The sequence below is a fragment of the Thalassophryne amazonica genome, chromosome 9 (genome assembly GCF_902500255.1).
Source record: "Thalassophryne amazonica chromosome 9, fThaAma1.1, whole genome shotgun sequence".
Classification (NCBI taxonomy): domain Eukaryota; kingdom Metazoa; phylum Chordata; class Actinopteri; order Batrachoidiformes; family Batrachoididae; genus Thalassophryne; species Thalassophryne amazonica.
This window is the reverse complement of record NC_047111.1, coordinates 37,629,399-37,645,821: the sequence shown is the minus strand read 5'-3', so window position 1 is coordinate 37,645,821 and position 16,423 is coordinate 37,629,399. Positions and strand designations below refer to the sequence as shown.

The window sequence follows — 16,423 nt, the reverse complement described above, 5'->3', positions numbered from 1 at the left end:
AATCATTAGAGAGGTTTATTTAGGTATATTTAAATATTTACATATTATTATTACAATAATAAAAATTACCTATAAAAGCTATTAAATAGGTAATTTTTTGTAAAATTTGTAATGGGAGACAGTCGCGTTATCGATGGTGTGGCCCTTGGGCATAATTCAGGTTCCCTATGTGGCCCCTTGTAAAAATTAATTGCCCACCCCTGATATAGACCATCTTGTACTGAAACTGGGCACCACTCCCATTATCATCCGCCCAACATATAAAATGCTAGCTGTGTCTCAATTCAGGGGCTGCATCCTTCAAAGACTGCACCCTACAAATATCTGGCTTTTCGAGACAGTGGAGGTTGAAGTTACTGTCCTGAAATAAGATGATCTAGCCCATGAAGCATTTTGGAATTCCAACATTAGCATATCCAGCCCTGTCTCCTACTTTATAGCAACCTTGACAGCTGCACATGACAAGCTAGCGTAGAGGGTGTTACCCATAGTTTTTGTAATAATTGTTTGTAATAAATTTACCTTACCTAAAGTTTACTTATAAACATTATTTATTTATAATTGTACACATAGAGCCTAAAATTGCCCCTTTTTTTTAAATTTACCAACATTTCGTTTTTAGAAAAAAATTGCACAATTACTCTTGGGATTGTTTGGGCCCCGAAGGATACACCGTTGTATCCTCCATTTTCAGGGAAAGAAGGCTGCATTAAATGTCCACATTCCAAGAAACCTTTGAAATAAGACTGTAGTCATGGCGCTATAACTCATACAGTTGATGAATGCAGCCTTTGAAGGATGCAGCCCCTGAGGTTAGGTATTCAGTTGGGATTCTTACACAGTACAATCAGTCAAGTTTATATCTTATATACAGGGTAAACACAAAAACACTCCTTGGTGTCAAATATTTATAATATCAAAAGTTACATGAATAATTTTACAATTTTGGTATCTACAGTTGCAGAAACTCATCGTTTTTTTTTTCTCTTTTGCAGTCTTCTTCAAAATTGTAAAATTATTCATGTAACACACACACACACACACACATATATATATATATATATATATATATATATATATATATATATATATATATATATATATATATATATATATATATTCAGTTAATGAGGTCATTTTGTGCATCATGCCATTGTTCCTGTTTTATACTTTGCATTTTACTTGTATGAGAGCAGTATAAGCCTTGTTAGAAACTCCATACATAGTCTCTCACAAAATTCTTCTGAGACTTTGACCGATTAAATCATAATTGTAGCTTTTGAAAATGCAGTCCCTAAAATTGTAAATATAGTGCAGATATCAAAAGCATCAAACACTCCTCTCTGATCTGTGCTTTAGTTTTGCAGTCAAGTCATGAAATGGATTTGACCTCCAGTGGGATTAAAAGCTGCATGCTGAGTATGTGCACCATGCAACTTTCGGACTCAGTTTCCATTGCAAGCCTCAGTATAGGTACACTGACAATTTAGTGCCTTGCTCATTGTTGATTCAGTGGTGGCTGTCGAAGGAGTGTTGAGCCAGCACAGGAATCATCTACAGGATACGATGTAGTTAATAAGAAGGTAGCACCAACCAGCTGTGACTGAAGTGGAACCATTCCTCTTGCTCTGTTTGTGCTTCCTCTTCTGGTTAATCTGTGATTTGGTGATGTGCTGTTGGTGGATATGTTAGCAGCATCTGCAGTGAGCACAGGAACAGGACCGGCCTTGTCCAGTCCAGGTAAGACTGCGGGCGCTGTGGATCACAGAGTGCTGAGCAGCAGCCGGACGACACGCTGGCAAATCTGTTGGACAACTGAAGCCAGATTTCTGTTTGAGGGGGGGAAAGGGCAAACAGAGACAACAGGAAAGAGTGATTGAGACAAAATGAAGCAGGACTGAAAAAACAGAATCTGGCGAAAAGTGAGGGTGTGGTGTGTGGTTCTTACACCTTCATTTAACCTTAAATATATATATACAAAAGATATATCACTGTTTGCAATTTCATAATAAATAACAAATGCAAGAATGCTGTTATAAACTATGAATATATGTGAATATTCATATGTTTGCATTTATTCACATTCAATTTCTTCTTTTTTGTAATATTGTCATAAATATCACAGTGCGCCTGATCACATACCAGGAATTATTTCAAATATGTGTAGTTGAGCAATTTACCTCTTTTGAGACAGATTTTCCTGAAATTACTTTTCTAATGTTCTTGATATATAACATTATCAAAGGTTTTCCTTTGCATCTCTTTTTTCCATTGTGAGATAGATTTTTCTTTTCTATCTTCTCTAATATGTAGTAGTTGTACACACTTTCCCGTTGGGAAAGTGTCACCAAACATTTGACTGGTAGTGTACTTACAGTACCTTATGACATCATCTAAACATATCCCTACATCTTTTACAATGTGAGACAGGTTCTCGTTTATCTCTTTATTAAAATGTTCTTGTCTTATCATCAGGGTTAACCTGTAATATCTTTCATTTCCATTATGAGATAGGGTTTCCTTTGATGTGTTGTTTAACATCTTTGTCTTATGACATCATCAAAACTCATTCCCTTATTTCTCTTTTGTATTATGAAATAGGTTTTCCTTTTATCTGTTTTCCAACATTTTTGTTTTATATCATCAAAGTTTATCCTGTTTTCTTTTTCTTTTCCATAGGATTTTCTCTAACATCGTTGTTGGGAAGGTGTCGTAGCACGGACCCACAACAGGGGGCGCAAAGGAACGGACAATGAATAAGCCAATCAGTAACAATTTAATGTTGTGACAACACACAGCTAAATTCACACAAGATATAAATAGACAATTAACTCCAGGTGACGTGTGGGCAGGCTCGAAGATAGAAGACCCCTGACGAGAGATGAGCCGCGTCCCACACGGCTTCCACCACCAACGGCCTGAAGAACACCGGAGCTGCCAAGTCCCGAGTCCCCAGGTGGTCTCTGTCTTCGGCTGTCGACCCTGGTACTGCTGGCAGAAAACAAAGACAGGATGGATGAGTGTGAATTCGCACACTCAGTAATCCCACAGTCTGTACACAGTTAGGAGGGAGAACCTCCACCTCCAAGTAGGAACACACTAGCAGCTCCTGTTACCACTTATCTGGATGGAGTGAGATGCGAAGGCGTCGCTTCTCTCACTACACGCCAACCCAGCAGAGTGCACCACAGGAAAAACGGCTGCAAAACAGATCAGACGTAAGTCACAGTAGGGATACAGCAGAGAATATTACCTCTTCGGTAGTTGATTTCTCGGCGGGGAGGTGGAGTTGCAGTCCGGCTTATGTAATGGTGTGAATGAGTGACAGCTGGTGTGATGAGTGACAGCTGTCACTTCTTCTGGGTCTGGCGCCCTCTGGTGCTTGGAGCCCGCACTCCAAGCAGGGCGCCCTCTGGTGGTGGTGGGCCAGCAGTACCTCCTCTTCAGCGGCCCACATAACAGGACCCCCCCCTCAACGGGCGCCTCCTGGCGCCCGACCTGGCTTGTCCGGGTGTCTCTTGTAGAAATCGGCCAGGAGGGCCGGGTCCAGGATGAAGCTCCTTTTCACCCAGGAGCGTTCTTCAGGTCCATACCCCTCCCAGTCCACCAGATATTGGAACCCCCGGCCTTTACGATGGACGTCCAGGAGCCTGCGGACTGTCCAAGCAGGCTCCCCGTCAATGAGCCGGGCAGGAGGCGGCGTAGGTCCAGGAGCACAGAGGGGCGAGGTGTGGTGTGGCTTGAGGCGGGACACATGGAACACAGGGTGGATCCGCAGTGAAGCTGGGAGTTGGAGCTTCACTGCGGCCGGGTTGATGATTTTGAGGATTTTGAAGGGTCCTATGAATCTGTCCTTCAACTTCGGGGAGTCCACACAGAGAGGGATGTCCTTTGTAGAAAGCCACACCTCCTGCCCGGGCTGGTATGTGGGGGCCGGGGAACGCCGGCGGTCCGCATGGGTCTTGGCCCTCGTCCGGGCCTTTAACAGGGCAAAGCGGGCGGTCCGCCACACCCGGCGGCACCTCCTGAGGTGGGCCTGGACCGAGGGCACACCGACCTCTCCCTCCACCAGCGGGAACAATGGGGGCTGGTACCCCAAACATGCCTCAAAAGGGGAGAGGCCGGTAGCAGACGAGACTTGGCTGTTATGGGCATACTCGATCCAGGCCAGATGGTGACTCCAGGCCGCCGGGTGCGCAAAGGTGACGCAGCGAAGGGCCTGCTCCAACTCCTGGTTAGCCCGCTCTGCCTGGCCGTTTGTCTGGGGGTGGTACCCGGACGAGAGACTCACGGTGGCCCCCAGCTCCTTACAGAAACTCCTCCAAACCTGCGAAGAGAACTGGGGACCACGATCTGATACGATGTCCGATGGTATCCCATGCAGCCGCATGACGTGGTGGACCAGGAGGTCTGCCGTCTCCTGGGCCGTCGGGAGCTTCGGGAGGGCCACGAAGTGGGCCCCCTTGGAGAACCGGTCCACTATCGTGAGAATGATGGTGTTGCCCTGGGATGGCGGGAGGCCCGTGATGAAGTCCAGGCCGATGTGAGACCAGGGGCGGTGAGGCACCGGCAGGGGTTGGAGGAGTCCCGAGGTCCTTCGATGATCTGCCTTGCCCCTGGCGCAGATGGTACAGGCCTGGACGTAGTCCCGAACGTCGGTTTCCAGGGACGCCCACCAGAAGCGGTGCTGGACCACTGCCACGGTCCTACGCACTCCGGGATGACAGGAGAGCTTGGATCCGTGACAGAAGTCCAATACGGCAGCTCTGGCCTCTGGTGGGACGTACATTCTGTTCTTGGGGCCGGTCCCCGGGTCCGGGCTCCTTGCTAGGGCCTCCCGGACGGTCTTCTCCACGTCCCAGGTGAGGGAGGCCACGACAGTGGACTCGGGGATGATGGTCTCGGTGGGGTTCGACAGCCCCGCCTTGGCTTCTTCTTCGTGCACCCGGGACAACGCATCCGATTTTTGGTTTTTGGTCCTGGGGCGGTACGTGATCCGGAAGTCAAAGCGCCCGAAGAACAGAGACCAGCGGGCTTGCCTGGGGTTCAGCCGCTTGGCGGTCCGGATGTACTCCAGGTTCTGATGGTCCGTGAAAACCGTGAAAGGCAACGACGCCCCCTCCAGCAGGTGTCTCCACTCTTCAAGAGCCTCCTTCACCGCGAGGAGCTCCCGATTGCCGACGTCATAGTTCCGTTCAGCTGGGGTCAACCTGCGGGAAAAATAGGCACAAGGATGGAGAACCTTATCAGCCTCCATGCTCTGGGACAGCACTGCTCCTATCCCTGAGTCAGAGGTGTCCACTTCCACTATGTACTGGCGATCAGAATCAGGCTGCACCAGAACTGGTGCAGTCAAGAACCGGCGTTTCAACTCCTTGAATGCGGCTTCGCACCGATCTGACCAGGTGAAGGGGACCTTGGTGGAGGTCAGGGCAGTCAGGGGGCTAACTACCTGACTGTAGCCTTTAATGAACCTCCTGTAGAAATTTGCAAAGCCGAGGAACTGCTGCAGTTTCCTGCGGCTTGTTGGTTGGGGCCAATCTCTCACCGCCGCAACCTTGGCCAGATCAGGGGCGACGGAGTTGGAGGAGATGATGAACCCCAAGAAGGACAAAGAAGTGCAGTGGAACTCGCACTTCTCGCCCTTCACAAACAGCCGGTTCTCCAACAACTGCTGTAGGACCTGACGTACATGCTGGATATGGGTCTCAGGGTCCGGGGAAAAGATGAGTATATCGTCCAGATATACGAAGACGAACCGATGCAGGAAGTCCCGCAAGACGTCATTTACCAAAGCTTGGAACGTCGCGGGGGCGTTAGTGAGGCCGAACGGCATGACCAGGTACTCAAAGTGACCTAACGGGGTGTTAAATGCCGTCTTCCATTCGTCTCCCTTCCGGATCCGAACCAGGTGGTACGCGTTTCTAAGATCTAATTTCGTGAAAATTTGGGCTCCATGCAGGGGCGTGAACACTGAATCCAACAGAGGTAACGGGTATCGGTTGCGAACTGTGATCTCGTTCAGCCCTCTGTAATCAATGCATGGACGGAGTCCGCCGTCCTTTTTGCCCACAAAAAAGAAACCAGCACCCATCGGGGAGGTGGAGTTCCGGATCAGCCCGGCAGCTAAAGAGTCCCGGATGTAGGTCTCCATTGATTCGCGTTCCGGACGTGAGAGGTTGTACAACCTACTGGACGGGTACTCAGTGCCCGGGACCAAATCGATGGCACAATCGTACGGTCGGTGCGGGGGAAGAGTGAGCGCCAGATCTTTGCTGAAGACGTCAGCGAGATCGTGGTACTCCTTTGGCACCGCTGATAGATTGGGGGGGACTTTAACCTCCTCATTAGCCGTCATGCCGGGAGGAACCGAGGATCCTAAACACTCCTGGTGGCAGGTTTCGCTCCGCTGCATCACAACCCCGGACGGCCAATCTATCCGGGGATTGTGCTTCACCATCCACGGAAATCCCAAAATCACTCGGGAGGTAGAAGGTGTTACATGGAACACGATCTCCTCCCTGTGATTTCCAGACACAACCAAGGTCACAGGCTGTGTCTGATGTGTGATTAACGGAAGCAGGGTGCCATCTAGTGCTCGCACCTGCAATGGTGACGGCAGAGCCACCAGGGGGAGCCCGACTTCCTTTGCCCATCTGCTATCCAGCAGATTCCCTTCCGACCCCGTGTCTACCAGTGCTGGGGCGTGAAGGGTTAGATCCCCACAAAGAATTGTTACTGGGATTCGTGCAGATTTGCGGGGTTTCCCCGCATGCGTGTTATGGCCCACCCTTAGCCCAGTTTCTAAGGACAGGCGTTGTAGTTTGACCGTTTGGGGCAGTCCTTCTGCATATGCTCACAAGAGCCGCGGGCCAGCCTCCTGTCTCATTGACAGCAGCACGCTCGAAGCGGTCTCACCTCTGTTGGGATGGTCAAAAACTTGTTTGAACTCCCGTACAAACCCAGCATAAGACGTTAGGAGCCGTGAATTCTGCTCCCAAAGCGCCGTAGCCCAGGCGCGTGCCTCTCCTCGAAGCAGATTAATAACATAAGCCACCCGGCTGGCGTCTGACTCGTACATGACAGGACGCTGTGAAAAGACGAGCGAACACTGCATGAGGAAGTCTGTGGACGTCTCGACACAGCCTCCGTACGGTTCCGAAGGGCTTATGTATGCTTCAGGGGACGGTGGGGGGGGTCGTTGAACGACCAGTGAAACGTCTGTTACAGGCCCAGGACCAGCAAGAGGAGTGGCTGCAGCAGCGCCCTGGTCGCGCGCTTCCAGACCTGGTGGTGAGAGCCTCCACCCTCCGGTTAAGGAGAACATTCTGCTCGGTCACCAAATCCAGCCGAGCCGTGAAGGCGGTTAAAATCTGCTGCAGCTCACTCAACACGCCTCCCGCTGACGCCTGCGCTCCTGGCTCTTCCATTGGCCGTTCAAGCTCGGGTTGACGCCCCTCGGAATCCATGACGAATGGCCGAGAAATCCTGTTGGGAAGGTGTCGTAGCACGGACCCACAACAGGGGGCGCAAAGGAACGGACAATGAATAAGCCAATGAGTAACAATTTAATGTTGTGACAACACACAACTAAATTCACACAAGATATAAATAGACAATTAACACCAGGTGACGTGTGGGCAGGCTCGAAGATAGAAGACCCCTGACGAGAGATGAGCCGCGTCCCACACGGCTTCCACCACCAACGGCCTGAAGAACACCGGAGCCGCCAAGTCCCGAGTCCCCAGGTGGCCTCTGTCTTCGGCTGTCGACCCTGGTACTGCTGGCAGAAAACAAAGACAGGATGGATGAGTGTGAATTCGCACACTCAGTAATCCCACAGTCTGTACACAGTTAGGAGGGAGAACCTCCACCTCCAAGTAGGAACACACTAGCAGCTCCTGTTACCACTTATCTGGATGGAGTGAGATGCGAAGACGTCGCTTCTCTCACTACACGCCAACCCAGCAGAGTGCACCACAGGAAAAACGGCTGCAAAACAGATCAGACGTAAGTCACAGTAGGGATACAGCAGAGAATATTACCTCTTCGGTAGTTGATTTCTCGGCAGAGAGGTGGAGTTGCAGTCCGGCTTATGTAATGGTGTGAATGAGTGACAGCTGGTGTGATGAGTGACAGCTGTCACTTCTGGGTCTGGCACCCTCTCTTGCTTGGAGCCCGCACTCCAAGCAGGGCGCCCTCTGGTGGTGGTGGGCCAACAGTACCTCCTCTTCAGCGGCCCACATAACAATCGTTGTCTAATGACATCATCAAAACCTATCCTTTTATCTCTTTTGCATTATGAGACAAGTTTTCTTTTCATCTTTTTCCAAACATTCATCTTACTAATGAAGTTTATCCTGTTGCCACTTTTGTTTCTATTGTGAGATAGGGTTTCCATTGGTTTCTCCAACTTCCTTCCCTTATGACATCATCAACACCTATCCCTTCATCTGTTTTTTGCATTATGAGACAAGATTTTGTTTTATCTCTTTTCTAACATTGTTGTCTTATGACATGATCAAAACCTGTCCTGTTATCTCTCTTTTACTTTATGAGACAGATTTTCCTTTTATTTTTATTTTTTTTTTTCAAATCTTCTGGTTTTGTAATATCATCAACGTTTATCCTGTTATCTCTTTCTTTTCCATTCGGAGATAGGGTTTCCATTGATCTCTCTAACTTCCTTCCCTTATGACATCATCAATACCTTTCCCTTTATCTGTTTTTTTTGTTTGTTTGTTTGTTTGTTTTGGGTTTTTTTTGTTTTTTTTGCATTATGGGACAGGATTTTGTTTGATCTCTTTTCTAACATTGCTGTCTTATGGCATGATCAAAACCTATCCCGTTATCTCTCTTTTACATTATGAGAGATAATGGACCGATTTTATCTTTTATCTCTTTTCAAATATTCTTGTCTTATGACGTCATTAAAAGTTTATCTCGTTATCGCTTTCTTTTCCAATGTGAGGGACAAATGAGCTAAGGGAAATCAAATATTTGATTCAGATGTTGTTGACCTAGACTGGCATCCTGTCCAAGGTGTACCCTGCCTTTTGGCCCTATGACTGCCAGGCTCCAACACACCCATGACAATTGATTGGAGTAAGTAAATGAATGAATGAATGAGTGTTATCAGTATTGACAACTGAGAAAGAACTTTTAATTTGATGTCTTCCCCAACATTCTTGTGTTAGAGTGTCATATAGAATTTCACCCATGGTAGACCCACACCCAGTCTGCCCCTAATCTAATCCTATAACTCTACACAAAAAGCCCAGTCTTCACTTGAAAAAGAATGATAGCCTTGAGGTAAATCATTTACTTCTATTGTGTGTTTGTGTATATTACACACACAGAGACTCACCGAGTTCGGACAGGGAAACGGTTGCTGCGTTGTGGGTGGAGGCAGAAGAATGAGGTCACGGCGTAAGCACAGCACAACAACAAGGACAGCAGCCTTTGCTTTAAAGACATCTTCAGCCCAACACAAACACAACCACAATTAATTGTTTCAATTTCATGTGCAAGGAACCACACATGAACAAAAAATGTGCATCACTGCCAAAAATAATCACAGAAAAAGGAAGTAAAAGGAGCAAAAGCTGCTGGTGGAAACAACAACATATGAAACGTACCACTTCTCATTGCCAGGAACAATTTTAAGAAACTGTTCAAAGATTGACAACATTATAGATAACAATTTATCAAGAGCGAAAATAAAAAATAAAAACTTTTTGAAAAAGTGCCTTTTTGTGTTTTTGCCAACTTGTCATTAAATAAAATGTATGTATGCTTTTTTATATAACTTTATTTCCAAACATTTCTAAATTTTTCAACAGCTTCTCAGCTGCCACAGAGCCATCTTAGTTCTGCACCACTGATATATAAACCTTTATGGAAACAGATTAATAGTACACACACACTCATCTTCAACTGCTTATCCAAGATCGGGTCGCGGGGAGCTAGAGGCCGCTTCATGCCAGCTCCAAAACAACATTCCCATATGACTGTTTGATATAATGTCACACTTTAGAGCAGATATAAATGTTTACAGCCTGGCACAAAACACGGTTCTAATTTCTGTAGATAGTTTCCTCTTTCATGACAACTGTACCTGGGGGGATGTTTCCTAACGTCTTATTTTATGACATTTTAAGCCATAAAGTTCTGTATAATTGTGGCCGCATTTGCTTTGCGTGGCAGCTGCCGAGTCAATGTCTTCACCTCTTTAGCTCAGAGTCCACTGGATGTGGTGGCTTACTTGCTGTTGTGGAGGTTGTGTTTGTTGTTCTGGAGTATTTTATCACAAACACCTGGGATAATATGGCTTGTAGTGTGATAAAACATCCTAACAGATCATCTAATATGTCTCTGCTGCGTCATTGGCCCTAAGCGAAGCTGTTGTCACATTTAATGTTGAACGCTAATAGTGTTAGCACTTTTAGCAGTTGTCGGTAGTGTTATATTTGTGTTTATATATTTGTTTGTTATTTTGTTTTCTTTGCCATTTGTTTTGGTATTAAGTAATTACTTTACTTAAATGGTTATATCCTTAGTTTGGTATACTTTTAGTCTGTTATTTGTGTTAATGTGCATGTCAAACTGGGTTGAACCAGTTTTACCACTTAGAACAAAGAGATTCAAGTTACATGATAAATTATAATATATCCCGTTATCACTATGGGCAGGGGCTGGACCTCCCTTTAATGCCCATGGGGACCAATAAGGGAAGGATTTTGTGAAATAAGGTCCACCTTTGTCACGCCCATGTTGTGTTTTATAAAAACTGTTTCAGTCCTTTGAACAGATGGATCTTCTGTGAGAGCGAAGGTCTTCAGAATCCAGGCCTGTTTTTCCATGCTTGAATAAATTTAAACTGAAAAATAGTTTGATTTGGTACTTTATAAGGGACAGTATTACAATAGGAACTGGGTGAAATTAACAGTAGCTTCATCTGTTAGGTCCACTTAATGATTATTGAGAGAATAAGCAGCTCGTAAATTTTAACGTCCATACCAAAGCAAATTGTTAAGGAAACCACCACGCACTTCCCCTAAATATGATTTAATAAACTCCTGAACAGAGGTTAATTGTTAGCTTGTGCCTTGAAATTGGGAGGGAGGTGTGTTCAGGCTTCTTTCGTCACACAGGGCGCCACCCACGCTCCACCCTTTTATGCATTAATGTGGCCGCGAATCATCATGAATCAGTGCAGGAGAAGCTCTTAACATGGTGATGCCGAGACACCAGCTGGTTGTTCCGGTGTTACAGACTGAACGGTCCACCCCTAAAAATCGGTTCACCTTTTGCATCTGCGTGTGCATCATTTCAGAGCTCTGCCGCTTGTCTAAGACAGAGTCTCTTCACCCAAAGTGATCAAATGGCTTAATGGGATTATTAACCATCAGATGACAAGGCAAAACCTCTTAAATTATTCTAAAGTCAGTTTGAAACAGAAACGAGGCCATTTTAAGCAGAAACTCGACGAAATTCCGTGATGCTTTGAAATGGCTGACGCTCAGTGAACACATCAGCTAGCAGCTGATTTAGCCACGGTGCTCTGATTGTTTCCACCGCATTTTATAATGAAATAATGCTGAATTTATGTGGAAATGACTGTTGTACAAAAGCTTCAGATATCTGTCACTGAGATAGATGATGACTGGGGTGAAGTTTTAAGCAGAAATGAGGTTTTAATCCGCATGCACAGATGCAAAAAGTGGAGCGATTTCTAGGGGGGACCGTTCGGTTGGCAACACCGGGTCTCGATAGAAAACCTACAGGTGGCATCAGGTTTTGTTTAGTATAAATACAGTCTATGCAGTAATATCCCATAGTTGTTTTTCTCACATGCTGGATGGTTTGTGGATGCTGAATGGATTATGGAAGATTAGAAACGTGAGTGTCAGGTAGCAACCCCCTTCAAGCAAGCGTCAGAAAAACAAGCTAGCAACCTCGAGGAGAACCATAATGCTCACTGAGTGGGTAAATACAGGACAAAATATACAATAAAATGTGAAAGTAAAACTAGAAATAAAGAATGGGCTGTTTGGAACATTTAGAAATCTTTGCAAACGACTGTGTTTCAAAAGCTTGTTCTGAGTCTGTATAAAAAAGGAAGATATCTACGTCATGGAGAATGGACATCATTATGTTATCAACTGTTTTGAAAAGTTCCAGTTGGCTTGCACTCTCTGGTGTTGAAACATAATACAACACAAGTGAATGAACTAGAATAGCAGTGTTTGTATTGCCAATAGTTAATAAAGAATGGGAAAAACAAGTAAGTTGAGTTATTTATGGAAAGGCAAGTAGCGGTCACTTCGGGGATGCAGGCAACAGTAGCAGATGTAGCAGCAGAAATGGGTTGAACTTTACGCACTGAAACCATCGCTCACATGTCATCATCACCTTACGGATTAAGTCCAGTTGTAATCTCCAAAATGGTTCTTCAGCGTGTGAGCTATAGAAACTGGAAACTTCACTCTGGTTCACTCAACAGCACCTTTAAAATAGTTGAGCTCCAAGAAGGTGACGCAGTGGCAGGAGGATGGTACTGGCAGAGCTATACACAGGACCATGGGCGCTGTTGAGCATCGGGCACAATTCCTGCTGACCCACACTTTGTTGTGAATGGCCCTGAAAGGTCTGGCAGGGTTGAATAACATTCACATTGTGTCTCTGTTGGAACTCTTTTGATTTGACAGGGAGTTGACTGAACATTAGAGATGATAAAATGAAAAGGGACTTTTCCTGCTCTATCAATGCTGCAAGATCTCAAATGAACCAGGCAAGGCTACAACATGAGAATTTTTACACAAACCTAAAGTTTATTCTTGTTTAGCATGCTATAATAATGACATAACTCCTTGATTCTGGTAACTGTGACAGCACGTGAAGCTCAAGGTCGCCCGTGAATGAGTTCTAGTGCACAGTTTGAAGATATAATCTGCTAGTCTCGAGTGCAATGTGATGACACACCTGACTTGTACCATGCAGTGTGTGCAAAAACAGCAATAGCATAACCACAGATACCATAGCACACCCATGGTATCATTTAAGCAGAACAGTAGCACTTCCACAAAACCTGCTAGTGATGGTATGGCATGATGTATATTACAACGTTACAGGCTGACATAAGACAATTGCCTGTTCATAATGGGGGAACATGTCAAATGCAAGGGATTGATTACCGAAGTATGACAAAGGTCATCACAAGAGACAAAAATACATTTTCGAACAGCTTAAAAATTCAGGCACAGTTAAAATCAAGACCACGGCACAATCAGAATATACTGGTTTATTGTGGACACCCAACTGGAAGCTCCAAGGTTTTCCAAGGTAAGGATAAAGTTTCAAATCCTGAACTTCACTGCAGTCTTCCAATTACTAGTCTAAGAATGTCCCATCCAGCAATGTGTAAACAAGTCATTTCAAATTTATTGGCATTACCCACTGGAGGCACTAAAGGGGTTTTTTTTTTTTTTGGTGCTGGGTGGGCACATGAATATTTAGTGTTGGGGTGGATTTTTTTGACCCCGCACTGTGGGTATGTGAATACAAAAACAATAGCATACAACAATATAAAATAGAACACGAATACAGTTCCAATAGGTTCCTTGCAGTGAACAATAATTAAATAATTATAAATTTAACATGAGAGGTGTGGTGGTGGTATTGATCACTACTTATGAGAAAATATGAAAAAAAAGTGCCACTAAGTGGCAACAACTTGTCCACCAGCAGTTTTTAAACAGGCCGCTGGTGACAACCATTCACTCGTGTTGCTTCTTGAATTAGATGTCATTTTGTTAATATAAAATTGCAGCAGAAAACCTTTTTTCTTCATGCGATGTCATAACAGGTGGATGATAATGTGCCTGTTCATGGTAAAAAAATTCAGTTTGGCAAATATTTCAACCAGATTTAAGCCAAATATGGCACAAAGTATGGTGAATTTCAGAATTGCCCTGGCAAGGACAGTCAGAGATCAATAATTTGGGTAAAAGTCATGGCCATTTGGGCTCAAACATCAGATTGCTGTAATCGTGACTGTCTTCATGCTCATGGATACTATTGCCTGTTATCATAATGGGAAAACCTTGTGTGCACAAGATTTGTGTGCCTGGAGGCCTTCTTGCATTGTGATGAACAGTACTACTGCAGATGGTATCTTGCACAACTTATAAATTTTAGTAGTATTGCCCTTGTAGATGGTTTTACACTTCTGATGCTTCTGCATCTCTTTGAGCAAATGCATTCAAAAGCACAGACTCCTGCTTGTGAATAAAAGGAAAATTTCACTGGCTTTTCAAAAAGAATGTGTAAAGAAATCAGTTGGCATTCAAATGCCACTACACCAGAAATGAAATCATACAGTACATAGCCCACATCACTGCATACACTCAGTCATATCTCTTAGTTACTTGCTAAGGAATATATTAATTCCCTCAAACGTTTAAAAACTGAGTATGTAGGAATTTCATGTTTGAAGCCACATCAACACTTGTGAAAAATGGCACACAATTTTTTTTTTCCCAATTTCTTTTCATTTATATAACGCCAAATCACAACAAAGTTGCCTCACTGTGCTTCACACATGTAAGGTCTAACCTTACCAACACCAGAGCAAGCACACAGGTGACAGTGGTAAGGAAAAAACTCCCTCTGAAGAAACATCAAGTAGACCAGACTCAAAAGGGGCGACCATCTGCTTGGGCCATGCTACAGACAATGTACAAAATGAATATACAGTAAATTTTAAATTGATAAAAGTATGCCCCCCACCAAAAGTGCTACATTTCTGACATTTTATATTACTCGCTGCTCAAGAAAACCACACAGAGCTTCCACTCTGCACTAGATCATTAGCAGTTTCTTGTATCAAAATAAACTTTATTCATTCAAATATTCACATACAGGTGACAAACTTTTTTTAAGTGATTGCGTAAATAAAATAGTTTCAAACAGGGGAAGTTTATAATCATATGTACAATGAACCTGATGTATCTGCAAGAAACATTATCTGCTTAATACATGAATGCACAATAAGTACTTTTAAAATATAATCAGTTAATTTCTTATACAAATAATGAATGTTTGAGTACAATGGCAAGAACAGTTGCATGAGCTGAAAAATTGAACATTCTATTCAATCAGGCAATCACCATTATTTGTTTTATATGACACCTAAATAGAGCAACGTCATTTGAAATTTGACTCTCAGGAAGCAGACAACAGGAGGCAGAGTCGGCTCTGTGTCTGACTAGCAGTTTACTCCAGCCGGGAGGCGAGAGAAGCCACACCACCGAACAAAGCCAGAGCCCTCAGAAGCTTAATGGTATGTGTGGAAACATCTACTTTCCCGAATCGAGTGAAAGAGTGCTTCTACAGCCACTAAACATGTCAACATAAACACTGCAGCTACAGCCAATGGAGCTACGCAATTCAGTGAAGAAGATGGTAGAAAAATGCACAGCAGTGACATTAGCATATTCAATGGCGCGGCGTAAAACCTGTGCCAGTTCAACATGCAGATCCACCTTGGATTTGCTGTGGCGACCCCGAGTGCAAACAAGGGAGCAGCCGAAGGGACTTACTAATGGCGCACATAATGAATGTCATAGCATCCACCAATCAACTGACAAGGATCTTTTTAGGCATCATAAATGTTTAAGGCACTTTTTGCATCCTACTAATGTCTAGCCACACTGTTATTCAGCTTACTTTACAAATTCAGTCACTTTGTTGGAACCTGTGTTTCTACAGCAGAGCTTGCAATAATTGTACATTTTAATGCTTCGTTGTCAACAAGTGAAGACAACAAAAATTATATTTAATATATACAGCGTTACAAAACATTTCAATCTAGAATAAAGACAACACATCAAACACCCACACCAATTCAGGTCAAACAAAAAACATTAATGCATCCTAGTAAAAGCAGTTCCTCCTTGTCAACTGAAGTACTAGAGTCTATTTGCACGTAAGCGATCAAATTATTTTACAAAAAATTCTAATGGCACCATCTCATGTAAGTATCAACACAAAATGACGCATTTGCCAGCTGGAATGTGATACAGAACAAGTCATTCAGAAATGCAGCCATTCAAAGCAAAGTGTTTTCTAGTGGTTGCAAATAAAGCCCAAATATATTCCAAACTGAGTAGATATGGAATAAATCTCACGCCACTTTACATAAAGTCTTTCTCAAATTACACACAGTATGTACAGTACTGTCCAGACATTTTAGGTACATCTAATGTGCCTTTAAATGTTTACAAATTAAACATTCCAACATCTAATATTTATAAATGAATACAAATTTAAATAAGATATAGGTCAACTTTTTACCTTTGCAAAAAAAGTTCTTTCAAAGGGTCTTAAGTGCTTTTAAGTGGTCTCTTGCAGTATTTATGGG

At 44.1% G+C, this 16,423-nt stretch overlaps 1 long non-coding RNA gene across 1 annotated transcript; it reads right to left on the bottom strand.

The window, feature by feature from the left end:
• Positions 1 to 1,644: 1,644 nt before the first annotated feature.
• On the bottom strand, positions 1,645 to 12,514 carry LOC117516512. Its single transcript, XR_004562438.1, has 3 exons — positions 12,415 to 12,514; positions 9,368 to 9,477; positions 1,645 to 1,829 (listed from the first exon to the last, which is right to left on the bottom strand). It is a non-coding gene; the product is annotated as an uncharacterized LOC117516512 (long non-coding RNA).
• Between the last annotated feature and the right edge of the window lie 3,909 nt (positions 12,515 to 16,423).